Raw genomic sequence first — 17,178 nt, 5'->3', positions numbered from 1 at the left:
TCTTACTTGCTTTATATCCCCAACATGAACTTTAACATTTCATGTCATGATTTCGAGTATATGTATTTCACCCAAACTCTTTTCTTAGATTTGAAATATACTACCACATTGGGAATGCAGGTTCAACCTCCACCTCAAATTGCCATCTTCGGTACCGTATCTGACTCCAATTTAACACTGGGCAAAAGGAAATGGTCATGTTCACCTCTCTGCCTGCTAGACGCCGCCTGCTTCTGCATTGGAAATCCCTCACTCCTCCCTCTATTTCACATATGGCTGAGGGATATGATGTTTTTTCTTAAACTCGAGAAAATCAAGTACAGTATGAGGGGACACAATGATAAGTTCTATCAGAGATGGCAACCATTTATTTCTTACTTCACAGATCTACAGGCTATGCCAGACCAATGACTGAAAACCTGAAAACCGGACAGTTTAAAAAAAAATATATATATATATATTATATCCCGGGTGGGCCGGGGGGGGGGGGTTGTGTGACTGCTGGGTTGGTGTTAGAAACATGTTGATTGAGTTATACTATGGGATAAGAGCATGCTGAAGTCCAGAACAGGAGGAAACAAGCAGTCTGACTAGAGACAGTCTTATGATTGACTCAGACAGTTTGCACCAAGATGTTTGCTGCTGATATTGATAACTTGTGATTTACTCAGGTAGTGTGTCCTGTTGATATTGTTAAACTGATCAAGACTGTGAGTGATAGGGACGAAGTCCTCTGGCAACCATGTATAAGATGATTTGAGCTATTGAAAATCAGTCAACCCAGACTGCAATGACCACACATTGTAACTGACTTGACTCTTGCTGCAGCAATAAATAAGTGTTCTGAAGTCTCCGTGCCTGAAGAAAAGAATTCTCGTGACAGTTGGGTCTCGGGCCTTTGGGTGGGATATCTTCTCTTTTTTTTCTCGTTTTTTTCTTCTCTTCTTTTCTTCACCACAATGCAATCTGTAGTTGTCTACACTGTTGTTTTGACATCATCCTAGAAACTGTACCTATGAGATCATCGCATCAACATCACTGATGTCATCCTGGACTCTGCGTCCACACTACTGTGCCATGTTGTCACAACCTTCAGCGGCTGTGGCTTCCTGATGTTTGCTGGTACTTCATATTGCCTATTTTGCCTCAGGGTGTAAGTTCTCCCTTCTCTCTCTCCCTCTGCCTCTAATAATTGGTTGTATAATAATAATTATACATCCTTCTTCCCTTTTCTCTTTCCCTCTCTCCTTTCCCCCCTCTTTCTGTATAAAAAACAATCTCCAAAATGTCCCATTACTGTAGGCGCTGTCATGTCAAATGCTTGCTTCAATAATGCTCGTAATGTAATAAAAAATATACAACAAAAAAAACAAATTTACTTATTAATTCATCTTAAACACTTCAGTCTTCATTGCACACATATCTAGAATTACAAACCCTCAAAAATCAAGTGTCATTTTCTTGTCAACCAAACCCATTAGGATATTTATTACAGAAATCACAAATTCAATGCAAAGTGGAGCAGCCAAAAAATGACCTCAGCCTCCGGGGGATTACCTGAAAAGTGAGTGAATTGTTTTTTATTGGCCTTGGACGGATATGGGGGATGAGTCATAGCTCCTCTCTCTAGGAACAGCCAGTGAAACCTGACACGGGTGGTACAAGCCTACTGGCACCGGGCGACCTACATCAAAACACATCACTTATTGATCTCTGCTGAATCATGCATGCACATGAACGGATACGCAGGCCTCCATGTTGCTGCTGTATATCTGACCACCTTTGCACAAACAAGCCTTTAATCTCTTGTATTGTATCACCAATACACGTTCTTCAAGCAAGCTGTTGCTGACCCTGGCATCTTTTCCATCATCATTTCTATTGTACACAGTTCTTTTCTCATATATACAAAAGAGGACTGGGCCACTACGGGAAAAAAATAGAGAGATTTTGAGAAGAAAGTTATAATATTTTGATGAAAGAAAGTCAGAAATTATAATATACTGAGGATTGTTTTATTGATATATCATGTATCTGGTGTAAGTATTTCTTTATCTGAGAAGCATTCAAGGATATTTATATACAACTTTTCTCTCAAAATATGATGAATGTATGCTATTATTCTTGAAATATCTCTTTGAACAGTGGCCCTAATACTCTGTCAAACAAATGTGCCATGTGTTCAGGGCTCTTCAGTGTAACTCTCATGTGGACTTGGCTTATATTTCCCATCAGTTACATCACAGTACAATCAGTCTGGTGAAAGTTCACCTACACACAACCTGTTTTATAATGTTCACCAGTTAACTTCATCAATTTCGTCTCATGTGGAATCGATTCTCCTATGACGTCAGCCCCAGTTTGTGCCAATTGACTGGTTGGGAGAAACACGCACGCCTGCATGAGTGAGATCAGCAAAGTCGATTGCTCCAGCATGAACATACTGCACTGTAGGTCAAGGTGAAAAATAGTGCACAGTGAATGATATGACTGTTATATTCTTAACTAAACTAACTAAAAACTAGTCAAACCTAAACTCAACAGCTACTGGAACAGCCTGTGCAACATCTCATCAGCTTGTGCAAATGACCATTTGTCCATTTGTGCCAGTGATGATTCAGCAGAACCTCACAGCTTTGACCAAGCACTTCAGCAAGCCTTTGTCCCTCTCCCTGCCCCCCCTTTAACATTTGTGGACCCAGGCCTTTGTGGGTGAATGACCCCTACAGATTGAAAAAAAGGTGGGGGGATTACTGAGAAACAGCACAGATTGGGGTGGCGAGTGTGAGAGTGTTGATTAGCAAGTGCTGACGCTACACAGGCCTCAGCTGTTTCCTCTCACTGGCTAATCCCACTACCCAGAAGCCCCTGTGATCCAGAGGTTCTCAGCAGCTTGATGTGACCAGGCATGTTCAGCGTGGATGGATGGAGACAGTTGGACTGAGGCTCCCTTGCCGGTTGCTTGCCAGTGCCACATCATCACTGTGTGATATAATAGAAACGCACACCCACATCCCTGTGCTAAAGCATGCAAGTGCAGCGAGCCCACACATTCCTCAAAACAATGAAGCAACTGGCACTACAGGGCTGAAAATATAAAGTTAGAGGAGATCAGTCGCAGCAGGTTCTCACTGCTGTTAACCTAGAGAACCAGAGAACAACGCTGCACTTGCATCAGTTGTTTGGCAGTTAAATTCCAAGCAGTAGACACATCCTGGTCGCCCAGTCTGACCTTTATAAGTGACGGCCTCATCGCTAAAATAATTGACAGACTTTGACTACTGTTGAGTTATAATTAACAGGTTCCTGTGTACGATTCACTGGGTTGTGTCAGATAGTCATTGTTCACGTCAGTCAGGGCCAAGCTGCAGTCACAACACAGACCAGATTGCTTCATAATTTAATCAATCAGTAAAGGTCTTCATTCATTTGTGCCTGTTTTCCCAAGGCTGCTCCCAAAACAACTTACACCCTGACTGTCAATCACCTCTCGTATCTCCATCTTCATCATCTCACCGTTGTATTTCAGCGAATCACTGTGATTCTCCATGTGATCCAAAAACCTAGACTGGTCCCGATGTGCCTAAAAACCTTTGGCAGTCCAACAGAAGCAGCTCTGTGGGCGAGCAGGCAGCAGGCAGCAAGGCGAGTCACGAACTCTTCATCTCAATCATCACCCCTTAGTTATCTATGCACACACACACACACACACACACACACACACACACACACACACACACACACACACACACACACACACACACACACACACACACACACACACACACACACAGGCTGTACCCAGCTCCCATCTCTCCTCAACACAGGTTTGTTTTGCACATTGTGCACAAAGGGATGCACAGTGACGGAGCTACAGGCTTTTCTTTCCAACTGCTTTTCTTCACCATCTTCCTCGGCCAGTTCACTCCGGTTTGAAGCACTTCTGCCTGAGCGCCGAGGCTGCTGCCTTTCAGTCACGTAAGGGCCGGCCTCCGAGCAGATGCGGAGCTATTTCTTCGACCTTGCTGGAGTTGTTTACTTCCGACTGAATACGCAGCATGGTTTTGTGTCAAGTATTGGCTGGACACAAAGAAGGATGTGGAGAGAAAGCATACTGTACATTCTGAGGATTCTGTTATCCTTAAGTGGCATGTTAGCCCTGTCAACACATGCACACACACACACACACAGTTTTTTCTTTACTGCAAAGCCCTTTTAAATCAATCTGAATACAGTACATGCATGTCGACAGCAGCTGCAGTAAAGCGCTGGAGACTAAATATGTTTCTCCTTATATGACAGAGTTCCCTTCTAATTTAAGTCCTCAGAGTCTTTCCTCAAGTTTGCCTCGATGCATATGGAAGTGGGAAGGGTAATTTTCAGTAGTGATGAGGTAATGCACTTGATAGATGGGTGCCGTATATTTAATGATGGAGGTGCTAATTGATAATCCTTTTAAATACCCTCAGTGGGGCTGTGAGTGCAGTTGTGGTGCGGCAGGTTTAGTACAGACAGGAACTTGATAGCGAGTTCATAGAGTGACACTGTGCTATGTTCCCATGCCAGGACTCCCATCACTGCCATACCGAAGCCCCAGCATGGTCAGCATTCCACTTCCAATAACACCCCCCCTACACACACACACACACTGGCATGTCTGCAACTGTTACACAGCACCAGAAGTTCAAGACCTTGCTGGCACTACCGCTGAGTGAAGTCCTGCGCAGTTTGCACCTCTTTTTACTCCCACTGGAGAGCCGGCGACGGCCAAAATAGAAGCGGTCAAAGGAGATCAGGTCACGTTCAAGGTGCTCAGTTTAAAACTGGACATCGTTTCCCTGGCCACGAGAAATAACAGCATAGCAGAAACACATCTTCAACTGTATATTCACTTCTCTTGAGGTATAATTTTGCCTCGGGTGAATGCAGCCGTGAAGCTGCAGGTACGATGAGCTCAGTGAAGAGTGCAGTGTGCTGCATCACACTCCACTTCACTCCCCTTCACATGCCACTCTCTGAGCCAGCAAAAGTAAACAGACTGTTTTTGTCAGACAGACTGGATTACAATCTTAAAAATCATATCACAGCCAGGAAATGATGAACAAGTCACCCAGAGTTCATCGCCTGACGGGACAAACTGCAGTTGGACACACGACTTCACTCTCTCACTCCTCCCCACTTTCCGTTGTTTGTGGTCTGCAGCATCTCAGTCTATCTTGCTTTCACCTTGGATAGTTTCCATCTTAGTTTTCACCCCCCCACTTGATATGTTTAAGGTTTAAGACAGAAGCTGCAGCTCCTTTGATGGTTATGGAACCATTACTGCGCCTCCACACACGCTAGTATTTCTTATCATAACTTTGTCAGGAAGACTGATGACTCCAGTGGATCTACACATGGCTTGAAGGAGGAAAACAAAGTCAAACTTACATTACTATCATGCCTCCATGTTCAAAATATACAGCACAACACAAAGTGCTGCAGTACGCAACTCATATTACTTTCCCCTCACCATGGTGGGTAATGTTCATACTCTGCTCTATTCTGAGAGCTAGTGGGGAGGAATAGGAGATGCTGCCATCTTCACTGGTGACACTCTACCTCTCCGGTTATGTCACAGAGGCCCGGCACTATTACAGGACTGGGACTGTATTGTAAACTCTCCCAAAAAGCCTACAAATGTCACTGTATAAATGGCAAAAAGGAGCCACTGTGGGAGAGTGAGTGTGCTTATTAAGTGTGTGGGTGTGTTAACTTTGATGCAACATTATGCTTTTAACCTTTTCTTTTAAGTCATGAGAGTAAAAAAGTTCTAATCTAAACTAAAAGGTTCAAACAAGCAACAACACACACAAGAACATAATGGAAACAGATGTAAATTCTAATTATACAATCCGAATTACAAACTGTACCAAGGTGCCAATCAGCAGCACTACCTGAGCACCATGACAACCTCTGGAGTAAACAAAGCCATGAACAGGCAACCTGCAGTGGCACAGAGGGACTTTTACATTTGCTGCTTACAGGGGAGAGAACAAATACTCACTGCACTAAATCAAGCAGCGATATGCAAGGTGAAACCTTTGAGGAGGTGGAGGAGGAGGAGGAGGAGGAGAAAAAGGAGGAGGGCAGGAGAAGCAAAAGGCGGGGAGGAGAAAAAGGAGGAGGAGTGCTGTTTTACCACCTACTTGTCTTATTTTACCTCCTGGTCCCCAGTGGAAGTAACTCAGTTTCCTTTTTTAGCCTTGGCTGACTCATAGCACAGCTCCCATACCTCCATCCTCTCTCTCTCTCTCTCTCTCTCTCTCTCTCTCTCTCTCTCTCTCTCTCTCTCTCTCGCTCTCATCTCAGATTCTCCTGAGTCACAGAGTCTTGACATTCTTGCGCTCACCCCTCTCTCCCTCTAACCCACTCAGTACGTCGTCTTTCTCGCCCCCTTCCTCTCTCTTGCCCCCCCTTCTCTCTCTCTCTTTCTCTGGAAAAACAACAGGTGTGTCGGGGCCTGCAGAGGGCCGTTCATCCGTCTGGTTGGCACAGTGCATCCTAGACGTCCCGTCACATCTCACCGTTATTCATCCCCTCTTGCCCTCAATGTGTCACCTCCCTCCCACACCATCACACACTGGCGTGCAATTAATTTCCCTGCACCAGTTCACGTTATTGCTAAAATCTGTACAACTGAGTGAAGCAACAAGTTAAGTTAAAGGTCATCCCAACGTCTCGTCAATAGCCTCGTCATTGCATGATATTGCGCAAACTCCTTTGAAAGATAAATCTTTCCCACAAGCCATTCTCAATTGATCTTGTCTGTTCTGCTACACAAACTGGTGTCATGTCCGTTTTCAGTCTGAAACCCTGACACGTCTTCTGAGCTAGTTTATGGTGGCGATGCTTGTCTGTAGCTAGAAAAGAGATGGAGGAAAAGTAGCTCGGCTCCTAGATGAACTCGTTCATTATGAAGTGTATTATTAGGGGAGATTAACTGCTCTGCACCTGTAAGGGAAATCATGGACTTTACATTTACATTTACATTTTCAACCACCTGCATTATAAGTGAGTTGAGGCCTCGGTGTGGTCCGAGTGCCACCTGCACTAAACCCTTTCACCCTCCGCCTGCCTGCCTGCCTGCCAGCCAGCTTCTCCCACTATCTCTGCACTTTCCACCTATGGCTCCGTTCCACTCGTCTAATCTCACACACTGACGCCAGCCACTCACCTCTCGGCAGGATGCACATTCTTTCCACTCAAATATATTCTGTCCTCCTCCATTTCACCCACACAGCACCAAGGATCACCTTCAGTTTCAAAAATAGCCTGATTAATTTCATTTTTGACAATCTCCCCCTCCTCCATGTAACTCTGCCTTTCTTTACGCTACTTTGCCCTCCTGCGTGACACACCATTAAGTACAATTAAACAACGGCCTAATGCGCAACTCTTCTGCCCTTTAACTTGATCTACACTCTTTCTATTGATTGTCTACAAGGCTAACGAGACATGTAGCATTCCAAAATACTTAAAATCTGCTTTGTGGGTCAACTGTTTGTTCTTTGTACACACTGGACGGTTTCTAGGCCATCACTGGTGTTATGCACACATAAGCTGCCACATCACATGCTCTTCCTTCTCTAACCCAGATCTCTGTGTGTAACGCCCTTATAGGTGATCGCCCACTGACTACCAAAATAGCATTGGTGGCCTTTTCCCTAGAGTAATATTGGGCAATACCACCTCAGAGACTAAGACACAAACCATTATTGTTTGTCTCACATCTCATAATAGTACTTCACTACAATCCAAACGCATGTGGTGGCTGTGACTGTACATGCTGCATTCAAAGGTCCGTATTAAATGCTTTGTCACTGGGTTTGACGCAGTGTGTGTTGTTTGTCATTCCTCATTTATATTTGTGTGGCTGGTCGTTCTGTTGCCGGGCTTTAAATTCTTCTTTATGGTGAGGGGAACTCATAAAAACATCTCTATGGCCTTGCTCAAAATAGGACTAGAACACTTGCTGTTGATCAGCCTAAATATGAGCTGACATTAAAAATGACCCTGCAGCTGCTTCATTGTAAAGAGATGACAAAACTCAAACGTGCAGACAGAGAAGCAGAGAATCCTTTCATCTGCAGCACATCGACACTGATTGTTCCAATACTATATCAGTCAAAACAATACAATAACACATGTAAGAAAACTATAGTTGCAACTCCTCCTTCATGACGCATCACGCTGTCACATCTTGCATAATGCGGCGCACTTGACAATAATGTCTCATCCTAAATTTGTAACCAGACTCCATCTCAAGTTGCAAGATTTTCCATTTGTCTGGTCTGAACTAAACATATCAGACAAGTACTCAAGGCTGTATTTGTTGCAGTTGGGATTCCTCCAGCTACACCAACATGTAAACAACATCATCGGTCACACCAGTTGGCGTGGCCTGTAACGAGAGTCCATCAGAATGGACAGGAATAGCCAGGTGGGTAAACAACAAGCACGCACACTCAGACACACACAATCACGTGCAAGCACACATGCATCAGTCTTCAGTCATCCAGTCTTGTGAGGTCAATCCATTTATTGCCTGGGGTCTTTCTAACCATGACTGTGACTGCTACATGACAAGCTCTTCTTCTTCTGACCTTGACTTTAGCCTGATTGCAACCATAGTCCTGTTGTTTTTACCCAAAAATGTCCCTGTCCCCGTTTAGGAGATGAGAAGGCAAACATAACATGACGCACACATCTACACAACATTATAAATCTTTGCTGCTGTTTATCTGATTGTCCCTTAGCAACACCGTTAGTTGTGTTCAAATTGTAATTTGATGAAAGCCGTTAAAGATGTTAATCATAACAAAGTGAGAGCTGCTGAAATGTTAATGGGATTTTTGAAAGCAGCAAGACAACAGAGAACATTACACAGCATCCTTACGCAACACATCATTTATAATCATGAGGTATTATTCCTCCTGTTGCAGCTACACAAAGGCGGGATCATACCTGTGTGTATGCAGTGCTGTGCTTCTCCTATACTCTCTTTATCTCTGACATCTGGATAATATGGAATATGGAGAGCAGAAGAGACGAGTGACTGATGTGAAACATTGTTTGTTTGACTAACTTTTAATTCTTTACTCAAAATCTCATTTTTTGTGACGCTCATTTCCTTCCTGGAATTCTTAATCTGATTAAATCCAGATTTTCCCTGCATCGTACCACTTCTTCTTCTCTTTTTTAACCTTTGACCTCTGTTCATTCTTCTCTCCTATCTCCTCTTCTGACTGATGAATCAGCATTGAGTCATGAGGCTCTACCGTCTCTCCTGAGGGGCTGTGGATAAGTGCTTCAGCTGACAGGGATCAGCCAAAAGGAAAGGAGTGGGTGGGCCACACCCACACGGGTGAGACACACGTTCACGCCCATATTCTTCTTCTTATTTCCTCTGTAGGTGATTTCAGGTTCCCTTATGGATTGACTGAAAAAAAGCACAAAGTGTTGTTTCTCACAAAGACCAAATAGCCCTTATCTCATCTCTTTGCTCTTTCTGTTCCATTTGATCCATTCTTTCCTGCAGCCTTTGAAAACCGTTGTCACTTCATTGGTTGATTTCCCACTCACTCACTCACTCACTCACTCAATCACTCACTCACTCACTCACACACACACACACACACACACACACACACACACACACACACACACACACACACACACACACACACACACAAAAGTCACTTAAGGACAAGGGCAGCCCGGTCCGGTCTGCTCCAGTCCTGTGACTCATTTTAATAATTTGTATCAGCTGCCCCAATGAAAAACAAACCAAGGGCCACTCTCATTTCATCTGTCTGAATCAGTGTTTGGCAGCCGAGCTCCTTTCCCTCCAAAAGAGACGCGCGGAAGCAATGAGTTACGTTCAACGTCATAGTTAGCTGAGCAGACAGGAAGGAATGCATGACACTTATCAGAGCAATCCTCCTCTGGCCCTCTCACTCTACACTCTGCTTCACATGTGTTACACTGGCTGTTTATTGTAGCTTTTCATAGTTTCACATTATTAATCTGCCATTGTTTTAAAGTGTTACTGAGAGCTATTGACGTATTTAAATAAGAGTGATCAAGGAAGGTTTGGCGTTATTTTCAGGCCCGTCTCAGGGTTTGCAGGACAGCAGAGCCTCAGGAAACCGGAAGGAGTCTGAAGTTATCTTTACTCTTGCAGAGAAGCTTTAGCTGTGAATGTCTGTGTCAGATATGCACCATTTCCTATGAGCCACAATTGTCCACAAAGACAGCAGGGAGTAGACATAGTGTGCATAGAAATGTATACAACCCCTCTGCTAACAGATGCTGGGGAAACAAAAAACACTGAATATGAAATATACATGACTGGACCAGTGAGAAGAACATCAACTAATAATGAACACAATTAAACAATGATCAATGAGGTAACGATCAATTAACATGATTCCTATTTGTTGAATCTCACATTGTTCAGTCTGTATTACTGATCAGTTACTGTATAGGTCGATCATTGCGAATGTAGAATCTTAATTTTATGTTGCCTGAACATTCGCATGGCAAAGTGTAATGACACTTAAAGCATTTTGTATATGGTTCCTTCCTTCCTGAGTCAATCAAGAGTTCACTTAAGGACAATTTATCCAGTTTATTAAATCAGGGAAAAAAGAGAATAATTTACAAGATCAAAGAGAATAAAAGAATAAAGTCAATTTTTAACCAAATGAATCATCTGTTTTTTTAATGACATTGTTGTATGCAGATGTCGGACTCTTGGAACATCGTGGGAATTGGAAAGAGAAAAGATGAAACGCAAAATGTTAAACTCTCACATTGAAGATTTGCTCATCAAAACAATGAATTGGGTCTCAGTCCGTCTGTCTTTGTCTTGTCTCTGTCTGTCTCTGTCTGTCTCCGTCTGTCTGTCTGTCTGTCTCCCTTCCTCTCTCTCTCTCGCCCTCTCTCCCCTCATAGTAACTCCATTGTTCACAGTTGGTCTGTCAGCCATCCAGCCTCCAACCCTGAGGTCCTGCACTGCGCTGGCTTTGACATTTCCTCATGTACACTAAACAATAACTGATATTGTTCCCGTATGCAGCTAGAACCTGAATTTGCCGGTTACTCCGCCTCATGTGGTGTTTCTACTGTTGTTGTTGGCGGTGCTGATGCAGAGGGATCGCTGGCTCAAACCAGTTAAATCTGGCTGAGCACACACACTCACAGAGGGACCACTGTGACACGATGACTGTGTGTCTCTCTGATGTATCACTTCCTCTGGTTTGGAAAGGTCTCCAGTCTCTCTGCTGAGGTTATCGCCACGTTCTCCCTGTATCGCTGCACTCCAGTAGCTCTCCGCATGTCCTTCCTCTCTGTCAGTTGTTGTTCTGTTCCTATCACATTCAGTGGTTTATTATCTGTTAGGTTGGCTTGTGACTGGCTGAGAAAACAGAGCTGCTGTGTGGTATCTGTCATTTAGATGCCAACATTTCCGCCTCGTTGGGCTTATAAGCAACTAGTTTACACAGTGTCATTGAGAGCGAACAAATTAAATAACTCAAACGAACTCAAAATAGCCAGATAAATACAGTGATATGGGTGGTTGGTATGTGACTTTTGAAAGCTACTATGATGATGAATCATAATGATACGTAAGAGCCAAAGGTGACAAAGATGATTAGTGTTTCATGGGGTCCATATCATTCTGAAATGTATAAATGTGACGCCATTGCTGTAACTGCTTAGATGACATCTCTTGTTAAAGTTTGTTCGATGACATCATTGCTGTTCATGTGACGACACCATTTTCATTTATCTAAGTCAGGCTTTAGAGCCTGATGGTGAGTTGTTGGCAACACTGGAATGCAACAGTTTTGTTAAGCACATAGAAATGTAGAGAGAACAGCTGGTTGTACCTTAGAGCTTAATGTTATTTTGTGTTTTTGAATTAAACATTTAAAGGAAGTTGCCTGGTCTTGCTGTATACAGTGTCAATACTATCAAAGAAGTGACCTATCAAGGCAAGACGTGCCACTACAACGAGAATTAAGATCAAGAGTCTCATGGAGCTGGCATTTCTGTGCTATCACAGTGCTGGTGATGGATGGTGTGTGTGATAAGCACAAACTGGTCTCAGCCGGCTAGAATGAGATGCAAGTCAGAGCGAGAGAAAGAGAGAGAGAGACTCAAGCAAGTGTCTGCTGGTGGTGTTGACAACACAGCTTGCAAATACCAGTCACATGTGCATGCATGTACTTGACCTACACTGTCCCACTGCCTGCAGCAAGATGGAAGCAAACAAATGACCTACAGTGAGATACAGTAAATACATTGCCAATGTAAAGCAAGCACTTTAGATTGATAACCTTTGATGGTACAAAACGTTGTCATAGAGACATGTCTACAGTCTTTGGCAACTTACACAAGCATTGCATTTCACTTCGCAGAATCTGTTCATAGAGTGGCAGCAATCTACTCTGTCCACTCTTAACATGCCAAAGATAGAAAGCAAAAAAACATTTAGAAGCCAAACTACAGACAATCCTTCTTGGCTTTTATTCAGTTACTAGCAGATCTCAGCCAGGTCATGGCTCTGGTCCATCCTGCTATCAGCTTCATTCAGTAACCCACTCACTTAAAAAAAACCCATCCTGCATTGATCTATGGCTTTCATTTCTATAGCTCAAGACATCCTGTTTGCCGCAGTGCTGCTGGCTCCACGCACACAAGGCCTCTCTTTTAATCTCCCTGACCTTTGGAGTCTGTGGACGGAAAGAGCCAAAAGGGCACGTTATCCGACCATGGTGTCAGCAGCTTCAAATAAAAACGGAGTAAATGTCGGACCCCTGAAAAATGATCGCCATCAAATGCCCTGCTGCCCACTGCGGCTCATCTATTTCAATTAATTAGTCATTGAGAGGTCGATGAAGCACTTCGAATGTGTGTGATATTATCTAATTCATCAACTGAGGAACCAGTTTGGATCGTTCATTGTTGGTACAGTGAACTTGCCTCTGGTGCATCTTTCTGCATTTTGTTTGATTTATTATCCCTATTCAAATAGACCAAAACATTTACATATGTGTCAAATACTCAACCCACTATTATATGTTCTCGTACCCTTCACCCCCATATTCCCATCCATTACAGGCCCAAAGACAGAAAGTTTATATCATGCTGCAATAGGCTTTGTGCTCATGCTCATGCTCACTAACACACACACATGCAGCTGCAAGTACAAATTTGCAATTTGCGATCCTCATCATGTTTCCTCTCGCAGATAAGTACGAAACATGCAGATGAATGAACAGAGAGATAGGCAGCATTATGCAAACACATCTACAAAGAGACACTTCTTTTTGCCTTCACTCTCACTCTACACATGTGCCACAGACCATCATTCTGTCCTCTATGCTGATTCTACCCAACTTTGCATACATGGAGGCATTAATGAAAGTCAATTCTGCTGACTCTGTGTTCCACTCTGCCTTTTGCTGGTGTGTTTTGTTACAGTGGGGAGCTAAAAGGAACATGGGGAATGTAGCTGCTGTAAGGGCCAATGAGCGCAAGAATCAGATTGCTAACCAGGAGTGCAAACCATCCATACATGCATTCAGATTGTTAGTTTTACATAACTGCAGGGAGAAGCTCAGGCTTTTTATTAGCATTAGGACCGTAACATCCTAAGAAATGGTTGCAACACAAAGTGGAACACAAATTATTTGTAAACAAGTTATCAATTATCCCACAGACGTCAGAAGGAGGCAGTGGCTCAGTGGGTAGTGCTTCCGCTTGGTAACCGGAGGGTCGCCGGTTCGAGCCCCTGCCGAGGTGCCCCTGAGCAAGGCACCGAACCCTCAATTGCTCCCCCCTCTGCGAAGGGTGGTAATGTAATGTAAGTCGCTTTGGATAAAAGCGTCTGCCAAATGATCGTAATGTAATGTAATGTAATGTAAAGGAGCAAATGGTTCATTAAATTAGACCTACATTGGTAAATTACTTTTACTAAGGCATGTTTACGTGAGACCGCCTGTGAATGAGACATACATGGCACGACACCAGGCAATATAGAGCACCAAATAAAAATAAAACCTAACCCACAGGTATTGTACCTTTATGTGCTCTGTTATTCTCTTGCCTCCCTCTCTTCACATTCGTCAGCACCTGACTCACCGTCTGGGTGTGTGGACTCTACAGATGAACACGATTGCCTCCAGGCATTGTGTGCAGAACTGGGTCAGTCTATTGTAGAGAGAGGGAAGGTGTCACACGCTCCCCTAAAAAGGTTCATAGTCACGCAAGCAGTGCAAATATTCAGAGCTCTATGAATTGAAGGGCAGGTTTCCTTACATGCGTAGAAAAGGCTGAGTACAAACAGACATGATCACATTTCAGAAATTCACAACAGATCTATTGAATGTAAAGGATGATGTAAGTAAAGGAGATACTGAGGTTTTTGTTTTTGTTAACTATAGCTGAATGTCATCGGAAGTACATGAATAAAGTGGTTGTTGCCTCTTATTTGGCGTGTAATTCAATTCCCACAGACTGTTTAGATTCTGTTTACAGTGAACTGAAGATGCCTCTATTTCCACAGTAACGTTATCCAGCAAGAGATCTAATAGCTACCTCACAGCTTGTTTATAGCATGCATAACCTTAGTTTGTTTTATAATCAATGGTTTCACCCCAATGTTGGTGCATATTTGAGAGAAACACTAATCTTCATTTATCAATCAGAACTTTTACGTCTTCTAACTCACCAGTGAACCAATGACACTTTGCTGTTTTCTTTCCATACAGTGATAATGCAACACAGTGGTAATGTGCACATTTGTGACATGGGAGACCTGTGAGGCTTGTCTGCCTTTAATCATAATACACAAAACAGGGCCACTTATGAATAAAAGAATTCAAGGAAAAGTAAAATTACAATGCTGTGTTTCAGCATCATTGCATGCCGTGTAAATCACCTACTCCACACTTGTTACATTGGTAGGGCCCCATTTTCCGCCCCACAGATCCACTTGTGACCACACACTTTAATCTGCAAAATAAGAAGGGAATACGTAATATTGAAGTAGAAGCAAACATGTACATTATCCAATCCCATGGTTTCATCACCTCGTCTCTGCATCTTCAATGTCTCTTCCTTTTTTCTAGTTTTGCGCAGACAAAACTGAATGTGTTGATTCATGAGGAGCTGAAAGTGCATAGTCATCAGAGAGAGAGAGAGAGAGAGAGAGAGAGAGAGAGAGAGAGAGAGAGAGAGAGAGAGAGAGAGATCATCCATAAAATAGGACAGATGGTGAAGCAGACTGAAGCAGACTGAAGTGTTGCCTGGTGTCTGCTGTCTTATCTGTGTCTGTCCCCTGGGCAGGAACAGATAGAGAGGGTACACAGCAGGGAGGGAACCAAGCACTTCGATACAAACATGTTTGCTACCCGCTTGGTGTCTTTGGGACTGAGCAACATCAAGCTACTGTATTTGCTGCGGCTGCTTAATGGCTTCCCCTTATGGTGAAGCTAGCTGATGAGATCATTTCACCACATTTATTGATGCTCGTCTCATCTGAAACTGTGTTAAGTGCTGGCCTAAAATTTGGTGTTAGCCTGTAAATTGATGCCTTATAAAATTGCCTATTTGAGATCCCGCACACAAGTTATTTGCCTTTTCTCAGAAAGAACTTTCCACCTTATGACTTTGTTTTACATTGAAATTGTACGTATTCCACCATTTCTGAATACAGCCTGCTCATTAAGGAAATGCATGTGACAGCAGCCTACTCTGATTGAGACGTGTAACTGCCTTAATAAGTCAATTAACAGTTGCATAATCTGTGTTGATTAGTGCCAATTTCATTTAGGTATATACATCAGGTTTTTAAAAAATGGAATTAATACCATGATCGTATTATAATCGAAGTTTTAGACTGCATGTAATTGTACTAACAGAGCATACCTCTGCCAAGGCCCAAAAGTCCTCTGATTTGTTTATTGTTTCAATATTAAGCCATAATCCAGAATCATTATCATAAAATCTAATGTATCAAAGATGAATCATGTAAATTCATCCTACATCCATCTTGCAAACATCACCTTTTTTGAGTCCAGACCACACAACAAATGTTGAAAATATGCTCAAACTTTTTTACTGTGCTGAATGATTACCATCAACACTATATGTTATAAATGCACCAACATAAAACTGAATCTGCCACATCTGGATCAGTGTGCATTAGAAATGCTTTATACCTGTTGATACACATGCTTCCATTTCACGTTTCATTAACATTGGACTCTTGGTTGCAGATCAATGGACAAAAATGTTGACAAATAGACGTTTTGTCTATTTGTCCATGATGGAGGTAAACATGCATGAAGTAAGCAGCAGATAAGCAGCAAGTACGCTTTTGTTTAGGCAGCAGGTTAACATCCAGCAGGTTAACTTAAGGTCAGACGAAGGAGTTTTGTTTTGCTGCTCATGTCTGGAATACATAGTTGTGTTGCACCATCCGTCATTAACAAAGATCAGATAATGCGGTGTGCACTGTGCAGGTAATTCAAAGACAACATAATGGAAATACATCACGCCTGATTGTGACTGTGATAGCAGGTTTTAATAATGCATGAAAATTGCTTGTTTTTCATCGCTTTTCTAAAAATGAGATAAATAATGAAACCAGGCCTGTTAGATTGTCATCTAGCCTTTCCAAAGGCCATTCCAGGGGAATAAACTCAGGATCTGCATTACGTGAGCTGTATTATGTTGGTTAACAGAATAGAGATTTCTTTGTAACCTTTACTTTGCTGCCCATTACAGCAGTGTCCCTGAGGAGCAAAGTGTGGGAGCCTGAATAGAGACATGATTGGTATGGGACTGGGTTGATCTCAAAGATTCCCATGAAACACCCGCAAACGCTTACATGAAAACAATAACAAGGTAAAAACTAGACCATAAAAGTCCCCTTTCACACGACCTGCATAGCTGCTGTAAAATGCACCTCTACCGTCATGCAGATTGGATCACATCTGTCAAGCACAGGTGACTGCATGCGATTACATCAGGGAGGCTTAATGCTTTGATAGTCATGCATCTTCTCTTTCATGCTCCCTCTTGCACATTTCATAGTTTTGCACTTCCCTGTACCAGCCTGCC

At 42.9% G+C, this 17,178-nt stretch overlaps 1 long non-coding RNA gene across 2 annotated transcripts; it reads right to left on the bottom strand.

Annotated features, from left to right (window-relative positions):
* Positions 1–10,728: 10,728 nt before the first annotated feature.
* On the bottom strand, positions 10,729–15,331 carry LOC143012120 (uncharacterized). Of its 2 annotated transcripts, XR_012964980.1 has the most exons (4): positions 15,144–15,331; positions 14,997–15,066; positions 14,133–14,262; positions 10,729–11,414 (listed from the first exon to the last, which is right to left on the bottom strand). It is a non-coding gene; the product is annotated as an uncharacterized LOC143012120 (long non-coding RNA). The 2 variants fall into 2 exon arrangements; XR_012964981.1 differs by having other exon boundaries at positions 14,993–15,331.
* Between the last annotated feature and the right edge of the window lie 1,847 nt (positions 15,332–17,178).

This window comes from Genypterus blacodes, unplaced genomic scaffold (assembly GCF_046128005.1).
Source record: "Genypterus blacodes isolate CSIRO-AG114 ecotype Tasmania unplaced genomic scaffold, CSIRO-AGI_Gbla_v1 ptg000141l_1, whole genome shotgun sequence".
Classification (NCBI taxonomy): Eukaryota; Metazoa; Chordata; class Actinopteri; order Ophidiiformes; family Ophidiidae; genus Genypterus; species Genypterus blacodes.
Note: the sequence above shows the minus strand (reverse complement) of the source record. Positions and strands in the feature narration are given on the sequence as shown.